The sequence below is a fragment of the Amblyomma maculatum genome, chromosome 7 (genome assembly GCF_055883805.1).
Source record: "Amblyomma maculatum isolate TAMU_Amacu chromosome 7, ASM5588380v1, whole genome shotgun sequence".
NCBI classification, from domain to species: Eukaryota; Metazoa; Arthropoda; class Arachnida; order Ixodida; family Ixodidae; genus Amblyomma; species Amblyomma maculatum.
The window spans coordinates 33,821,918-33,829,440 of record NC_139350.1 but is presented as its reverse complement, the minus strand read 5'-3'; positions in this window follow the sequence as shown (position 1 = coordinate 33,829,440).

The following is a 7,523-nucleotide window of genomic DNA, read 5'->3' as shown; positions in this document are numbered from 1 at the left end:
AAGACGTGAAGCAAGCACGAAACTCCAGCAATAGATCCTGGAGTTGCCTCTTTTCAGCGGAGGATGACAGCGTGTACGGCATCATCCGGTTCGGTGCTAGGCGTAGCTTCCTCGGAAGCAAACCATTCGGCGACTTCCTGTACATGGTCGACGTAAGCAATGATAGTGCCACGGAACAGATGTCGATGTTCATTGGAGAAATTGGTGAAAAGCACCTCCGTCTCTCTTTTACGAAGGAAACAAAGACCTCTTGCCACAGAAACTCCCAAGGTAAGTGAGAGGGAGACATTAGGCTGAACAACTCGGAGGCCGTGATGTGGCTCGTCACAGGAAACTCTGGCGAGGATATTGGCGCGTGGTGGCACTGTGAGGCTATCATCGGCGACTCGCAGCGTGGAGTGGGACCCACGGTACTCATGCTTTTCGGTGGCCAGTTTGGTGGAAAACGTCACCAAGCGGTGCGAGAGATCTATAGTGGCACTGTGCTCACGAAGGAAGTCGATGCCAAGAATAAAATCGTGAGAGCATTCGCGTAAAACAAGAAAAGTCGCGACAAAGGTGCAGCCTCGCACCATAACCCGGTCTGTACACATACCCAGTGGTGCAACCACATGTCCGCCTGCCGTACGTATGCCTGGTCCGTTCCATGGCGTCATCACTTTTATCAGTGTCCTTGTAAGTCGCCCGCTAAGGATAGAATAATCGGCTCCTGTATCAACTAAAGCACTGACCTCCTTCTTGTCGACGATAACAGGGATGTCCAGCGAGACCCGGCCAAGACCAGGGCCTGTCGACGTAGGTTCGGTGTGAAGTGAACGGTGTGGCGGCGGAAGATGTACGGCAGTTGGGTGGTCGGCGTTGGGACGATTCAATGTCGACGGCACGTCGGAGTGAAGCGAGCGGTGCGGCGGCGGAAGCTGGGCAGCAGTTGTGTGGTCTGCGTCGGGGCGATTTAAGCGACACGGCGGTTATAACTGGTCGGCGATGCGGACGACGTCGGGGCGATCTGGTCTGTGCGGCGAAAACTGGACAGGAATTCAGCGTTCGACGTCGGGGCGAATCGAGCGGTGCGGCGGTGGAAGCTTTGCGGCGAATCGGTGTGCGGCGGCCTCGCCCCCAAATGTCGCCGGAGCTAGTTTTTCCGACGAGGGCTCGAGGAACCACGGTGTCCAGCGGTATACCGTTGCCCAGAGGGCGAAGAGCGACAATGCGAAGGCGAGCGCGACTCACGACGAGGAGAATGCGGCAGACTACGCTGGAAGGTAATGTACTCGGCGACGTCCTGACGCCGCTGAGCAGGCCGTGGACGAGAGCTGTAGGGGGAAAATCCTCTAAGGCCCATCTGGCGATAAGGCACCGCCGGTAGAGGTGACCTGCATCGCAACTGTGGTAGCAAAGAGGGCGGTTATCTGGAGCGGGCCAGAGATCAGTCTTCCGGGGCGCCTGGCGCCGATCTGCCCAAAAGGGGCAGCGGTTCCGCAGCGTGCACAGCGACCTGAGGTGGCGTGTAAGGCGAAGGGGTAGGTAGCAGGGCTGGGCGGAGTGTGACATCAGCATAAGTCATTCGCTGGGTGAGGCCCGGGGTTGGCGGTGGAACGACTGCACTTATCGGTGGCGTGAGTGCGTTCTGGACCTCATCATGGATGACGCTGGCCAGGGAAGCCGCGTCAGGAGTAAATGTCCCATGAAGCTGCTGGAGCTCCTCGCGAACCACGGTGCGAATGAGGTCGCGAAGGGAGCTCAGATCTGCCCGGGATTGTAGTCGGTGCGGTCAGTCGGCGGTAGTGTGGAGATGGAATTCAGTGGCCGAGCGTACTGATTGCATCGCTGATGTAGCAGTTTTTCCATAATCACAGCTCCAGCCAGAAACGCGGCGGTGGTGGTTGGCGGGTTCCGCACGAGGCCGGAAAAAAGCTGGTCTTTAACTCCGTGCATCAGGTGCCGCACCTTCTTCTCCTCACTCATGGACAGGTCGGCGTGATGGCAGAGAGGCATGACGTCTTCAACGTACATTGCGACCCTTTGGTTCCGACGCTGAACTCGATAGGTCAAGGCACGCTCGGCGTTCTCTCGGCGGTCACTGTTGGCGTACGTACCGAGGAGCTGGCTTCGGAAGGCCGGCCACGTAGAGAACGTGGCCTCGCGTTTCTCGAACCATGTCCGAGCAGTGTCTTCAAGGCTGAAGTAGACGTTCCGCATTTTCGCAGCGTCGTCCCAGCCATTAAACGTCGCGACCCTTTCATAGTGAACTAGCCAGTCCTCGGTGTCTTCGAACTGCTCACCGGGAAGTGGCTTAGGGGTACGTGGGGCCTGAAGAATGAGACAGGACTAAGGGGTGGAAGGGACTGTAGTGGTACAGGCGGGCGATGTCGTTGCCATAGCCAGGGTCTCTTCGGGAAGAGGGAAGGCCTCGGGTGGAAGCCTCGGAGCCACAGGCCTGTACGATGAACAGGAGTGGTCACGAGAGGCGGCCGCGTCGGGTCATCCGCAGGAGAAGGGATCATCGATGGCACCTCCACCAGTGTCACGACTCAAACTACAGGGAGCCGTGAAGTTGCATGTAGACGGGAATCCGAGAATAAGGTCGGCTTCTAGTTCCGATCACAGAGTCCAGCACCAGCGCGCCTCTCGAACCAACAACCACTTCGTCGTCGTCGGCATCAAGCACGGCAGTCGCGCTGCGCTATGCACATGGCAATATAGAACTATTTGGGCCTGTGTACGTACTACAAAATCGTCAATGCCGGTAAACAGCAATAGACTTGTGAGGTGTGCATCGCGGCAGCTGCAACGAACCTTTGTGTGGCTGTCAGTGGTACGTCATTGCTCGTCGGATGGCTTCGCAGCTAGTACGATTAATTTTTGACTGCTGCAGCAACTGTTCAATCGCTCACGGCAGAATCATTGATTTGGGTGAGTGGTTCCATTTTCACCTAAAACGCAGCAACGACTGACGTAGTCTTCTTTTTTTGTTGCTTATAAAACGTGCATTTTCTTTGCTGATTTGTAAAGTTCGTTCTGTAACTGCACTTCGTACCTAAATCAGGTATGACTGACTTATTACGCGAGAATTTGTGTTGATGAGTCTAGTTACCTGTGATATTGGTTCGGCTCGGTGGTTCGGGTCGCTGGGTACCATCTATGAAAAGTACAGATTGGTAATTCAGCTCTATAGGTTTGCCCGTTCGCATGCGCGTTGGCGCCTTGGTGACATTTGCGTCTTCTTTTACTTTGAGATGAGCACGCTTAAAATGCGCGGCTATATCTCCGTTCTCAATTAAAACTCGGCAATTTTGCGTGTCTTTTCACTCTGTCGATTGACCTTTTCGCCGTAAGCGTACTGCGCTACAGCCATGCGCGTGTACAAAATACTGAATGTGTGGCGGTACCGACCCATAGTCTGTGGATTACGCGATATGTCAGACAGCCTACTGGTGATTCAGTGTAGTACGTACGGCTTGCAGCGACACTATATACCATGATGAAATTTCGCGCTTTTTGCGCGATGATTTCTACGTGCGTTTTACTTTGTATCCTGCCTAGGTGGTTTATAATAAGAGACTGGAATTTATGAAGTGCAGCAGCATAGTTGACAGCATTTGCTCGAATGGTTAAGTGGATTGAATGCACCAATGCTCAAAACAAAACGCAAAACAAGCACTTGAAGACGCAGAAAATTGATTCAGCGAGCACGATATTGTTTAATGAAAAGCGTTATAGGTCTAATTGAATGCCTAAATTTGAAGCTTCGTCAATACCGCGGGAGATGTGGCTAGCATCTGATCGCATCGAGACAGACTGTTTGTACCAGGCTCTTATTTCATTTCTGACGCCTCAGTTTGCCGAATCGCCTTATACACGAGCTCGGCGAGCTTCCTCAAGTTGAGCGACTATACTACACTTTCCGACCTTTGCTTGCTTAACTGTTGCATTCTAGCTAGTTTTTAGATTGGAATGAAAAAAAAAAAAACACACACGCAAGCTTAGGCCTCTGGGAATGCCCACCAGTCCGTCTCGTTTTCTTCGTGTACCACATGTGTTTCACTGTGGTGAGAATATCAGTCATGCTTAAAGTACGAATTTTTGCTCACTGACTCTAATTTAGCAGTCCACAGATCCCACTGCCTGAAGAGTTTCAAGTGATTGCACCTCCTGTATATACCTGTGCTGAACACACTTGCGTTTACGCTGGAGGAAGTAAAGAAGTGATCTCGATTAGCAACGGCAACCTTGTAGCCTCACCTTCTGCTTGGTGACGTATTACATAAAAACCTCGACTATCCGCCGGCATTCCGCCATACTCATCTTGCTGCAGGAGATTGCCCTGCCCGACACTGTAGTTCCACGTGGACTATACTGACTAACCTACTTAAGAGCCTGTTCCTGCTCTTTTTGAAATGAATAATGTGTTCTAATTTTCTAGAAAAAATGTTTTTCAATTGTTCACTTTCTGATATGTTGAAGTATATGAACACAAGTTCATGTATTATGCGAGTGTCGTCAAGCATATAGCACTGCTCATGTTACAAGTTATTGCTCATGTCATTGTGCATCTGTTAATAAGTGACTGGAAGAGTCACGAAGGGCTTTTGTTTACATAATCAAGGTAAGGTGTGCTGAATTCGTTGATGTTACGCACCTCTGAAAAAGCTCTTAGGCACACATATGTACATGTGCTGTTTAGTCAAGATGTTTAAATCGATTGATCCCTGTTAAGGTTTGTATGTGGCCGAAATGTTTAAAAGAACTCATGTTATCTGTACTGCTTCTATCCCTTTTCTTGATATTTTATTGTAGTCATTTTAATCTTTCTTAGTGTGATAAAATATGTGATCACATTATTGCTTTCTCTAGTATTTTTATCATTTATAATTTGTGTCTGTTGTATTACTTACACAATGTCAAGTTGACTTTGCACTTGGTGTTGAGTAATTGGGCTTTTATTATGCTCATTTTAGTTCTACAATCACAGCGCTTATTTTTTTATTTACATTGCAATAAGAGCGATATGTTGTAGACAAGCTGTTTTCGAAGCGACTTCATCTGAGCTTGCTTTATTGAGTTGCTTGATCAGCTTGGTTTTGTTTGAAATGCCACCAGTAATGCTGTATTATGCGCCCATATTTCAGTGCATTGCATGCCCATTTATTGCAATATATGTTTTTGCAAAACGTTTGCAAAAGTGATGCCTTGAGCATACCTGCATATGTTACGTTCCCTAATTTTTCTTTAATGTACACAATATTTGGGAAGTTGGTTATGTATTTTCTCTAGCCTTAAAGATGTTGGAGTCCGTGAACAATTTGATTATCATATCGAGGCTTATCATTTTTCACCTCTCTCAACCATTCTCTTGTTTGGCAAATTTTTGTTTCATTGAAATCGATATCGTGCAGACCTCTGTATTTTATTACCTTCAGCAAGTTGCAATAAAAGGTTTGCGATATTTATACCAGCCATTATGACGTACAAAGGTTACGCATTTTGAGGCACGTAACCTATGCCTAACTTGATGATGTATACCTTTGTAAAGGTTACAGCGCTAAAAAAAGCTGCGTAACCTATGCATAAAAAAGAAGTAACCTTTAACATTTGCAACTTTTACAAAGGTTAAAAGAGGAAAGGTTATATGTGTAACCTTCAAATTATAGGTATACTTCGATGTGAAAATGTGCAGCATTATAAAGGTTACCCAAAGGTTACCGTGTTTAGCTTGTATTGACAACCGTTGAGCCCGGGGTGTGTCACAATCGCACATGTCTAAAACGAAGAACAATGAAACTGCTCCGCATTCATTCCTACTTACGAGGTCGATATCAGCTTATAAAGGCATTTCGCAAAACATTTAAAAAATTCGCTTAAATTTTCCGCGCACTTGGCTGTATCCTGGCGACGTCAGCCATGACTTACCTGCTGTCTCTTCTGTGTCATGTAGCGCAGTACTAAGGATAGAACAATGATGTCGATAGCAACAAAGACCAGGAAGAAACTATGCTGCTAAAGAAAGATAAGTTTTCTTTTTTTGCTGCGGTGGTAGGAGAAATATTCAGTTGGCATGTGAATTGATGCCACCGCGGCTGAAAGGGTTAATCCAAGTGCGAGGATGTGGGTCCGCTGGTGGAAAAAGAAGCTTTTGAGCAACTGCAGCACCCGCTCTAATTGTAATCTGTGTATCGGAGATTCGACTGTCTCCGTGTTGCAGAATCCCCCGCCCAATATAAAAATTTAGAGAGGAGGAGGGACAGATTTTCACAACGATTATGGACAGGAAACTCACTTGTGTAGCATGTGCCATGCACACATGGCAGACATTTGGGTTTCAGGATTCCACATTACCGCCACTTCCACATTTTCTTGCAGGCGGTGCGGGCAGACTCCAAACGGGGACGGCTCCGCGTCCGGCCTAACGTCGCTTCGCGCTTGCGGGCGAACAGCTCGCACAGCAACACGTAAGAGAACCTTCCGTGATTGTGCACGAGCGCTCTGCCAAAATCACGTGCCATTCGTTGCTGTAAGGAGCCTCAGTGCCGTCAACGGCGGTATAAATAGCACACCCTAAAGAGTATCCGAGAGCCGCGAGTAGGATCTAAGAATTTAGTCGTGCCGTTTGTCAGCAGAGTTGGAGTATGTCGAGAGCGCGAGTTAATTTTCACTTGAGTATTACGTGACCTTGGGGTAGCCTATCGTATATTTTACAGAATTCGGCAGCGCCTGAGTTATGCCAAGTAACGCGCAAAAAAAATCGGCAGCGCGAAAGCGGAGGGCACAGCGAAAATCTTTAGGAAGGTTGAAGAAATTCTGCGTTTTACAAAGAGTGCAAATGCAAATATTGTGTCGTCATCGACGTGCTTGCAGTAAAATGGCTCGGGTATAACGTGTAAGGCGAAAGTAACAGAAGTTGCTGTGAATAAAGAAAATATATGGGGCGTTCTTGCGGATAAAAACGACCCCATTAAAAACACAAGCTCAGCTACTCAGGGCATCATGAAAAAGCTTAAATGACTCCCGTCTGCTGGTCTTTATCAGGATCCTCCATAGCGGACAAATCAGCCACACCTAGCGGGAACACGGCTCCGCATGGCTGAACCCATTAGGAAACCTACTGCGCCAAAAAGCTGTGCCAAACTGATGCAGAGTGGCCGACGACAAGAAGCACCCCGCCGAGCTCAGTCGTCTTGTGCGCCACCCTGTACTGATTCATTGCCGAGTTAGATGAAATGCCACTCCGCAGATGCCTGGCCACGCGAAGTAGTGTTCCTGCTAAGTGCGATTGGAACTGCACATTCACTTTGCTACTACCTACATCGTCATCATCATCATAAGCCAGAATATACCCACTACAGGCGGAGTGCCTCTCCAATATTCGTTATATTAACCCGGTACGGTGCAAGCTGCATCCACTTGACCCTTTCCAATTTAAACTCATCCTAAGCACCTGACTTCCTGCCGCCACCTGCTATGCTTTCCTTCCCTTGGAAAACAATTTGTTATCCTTAGCGACGATAGGTTATCCTCTCTTCGCA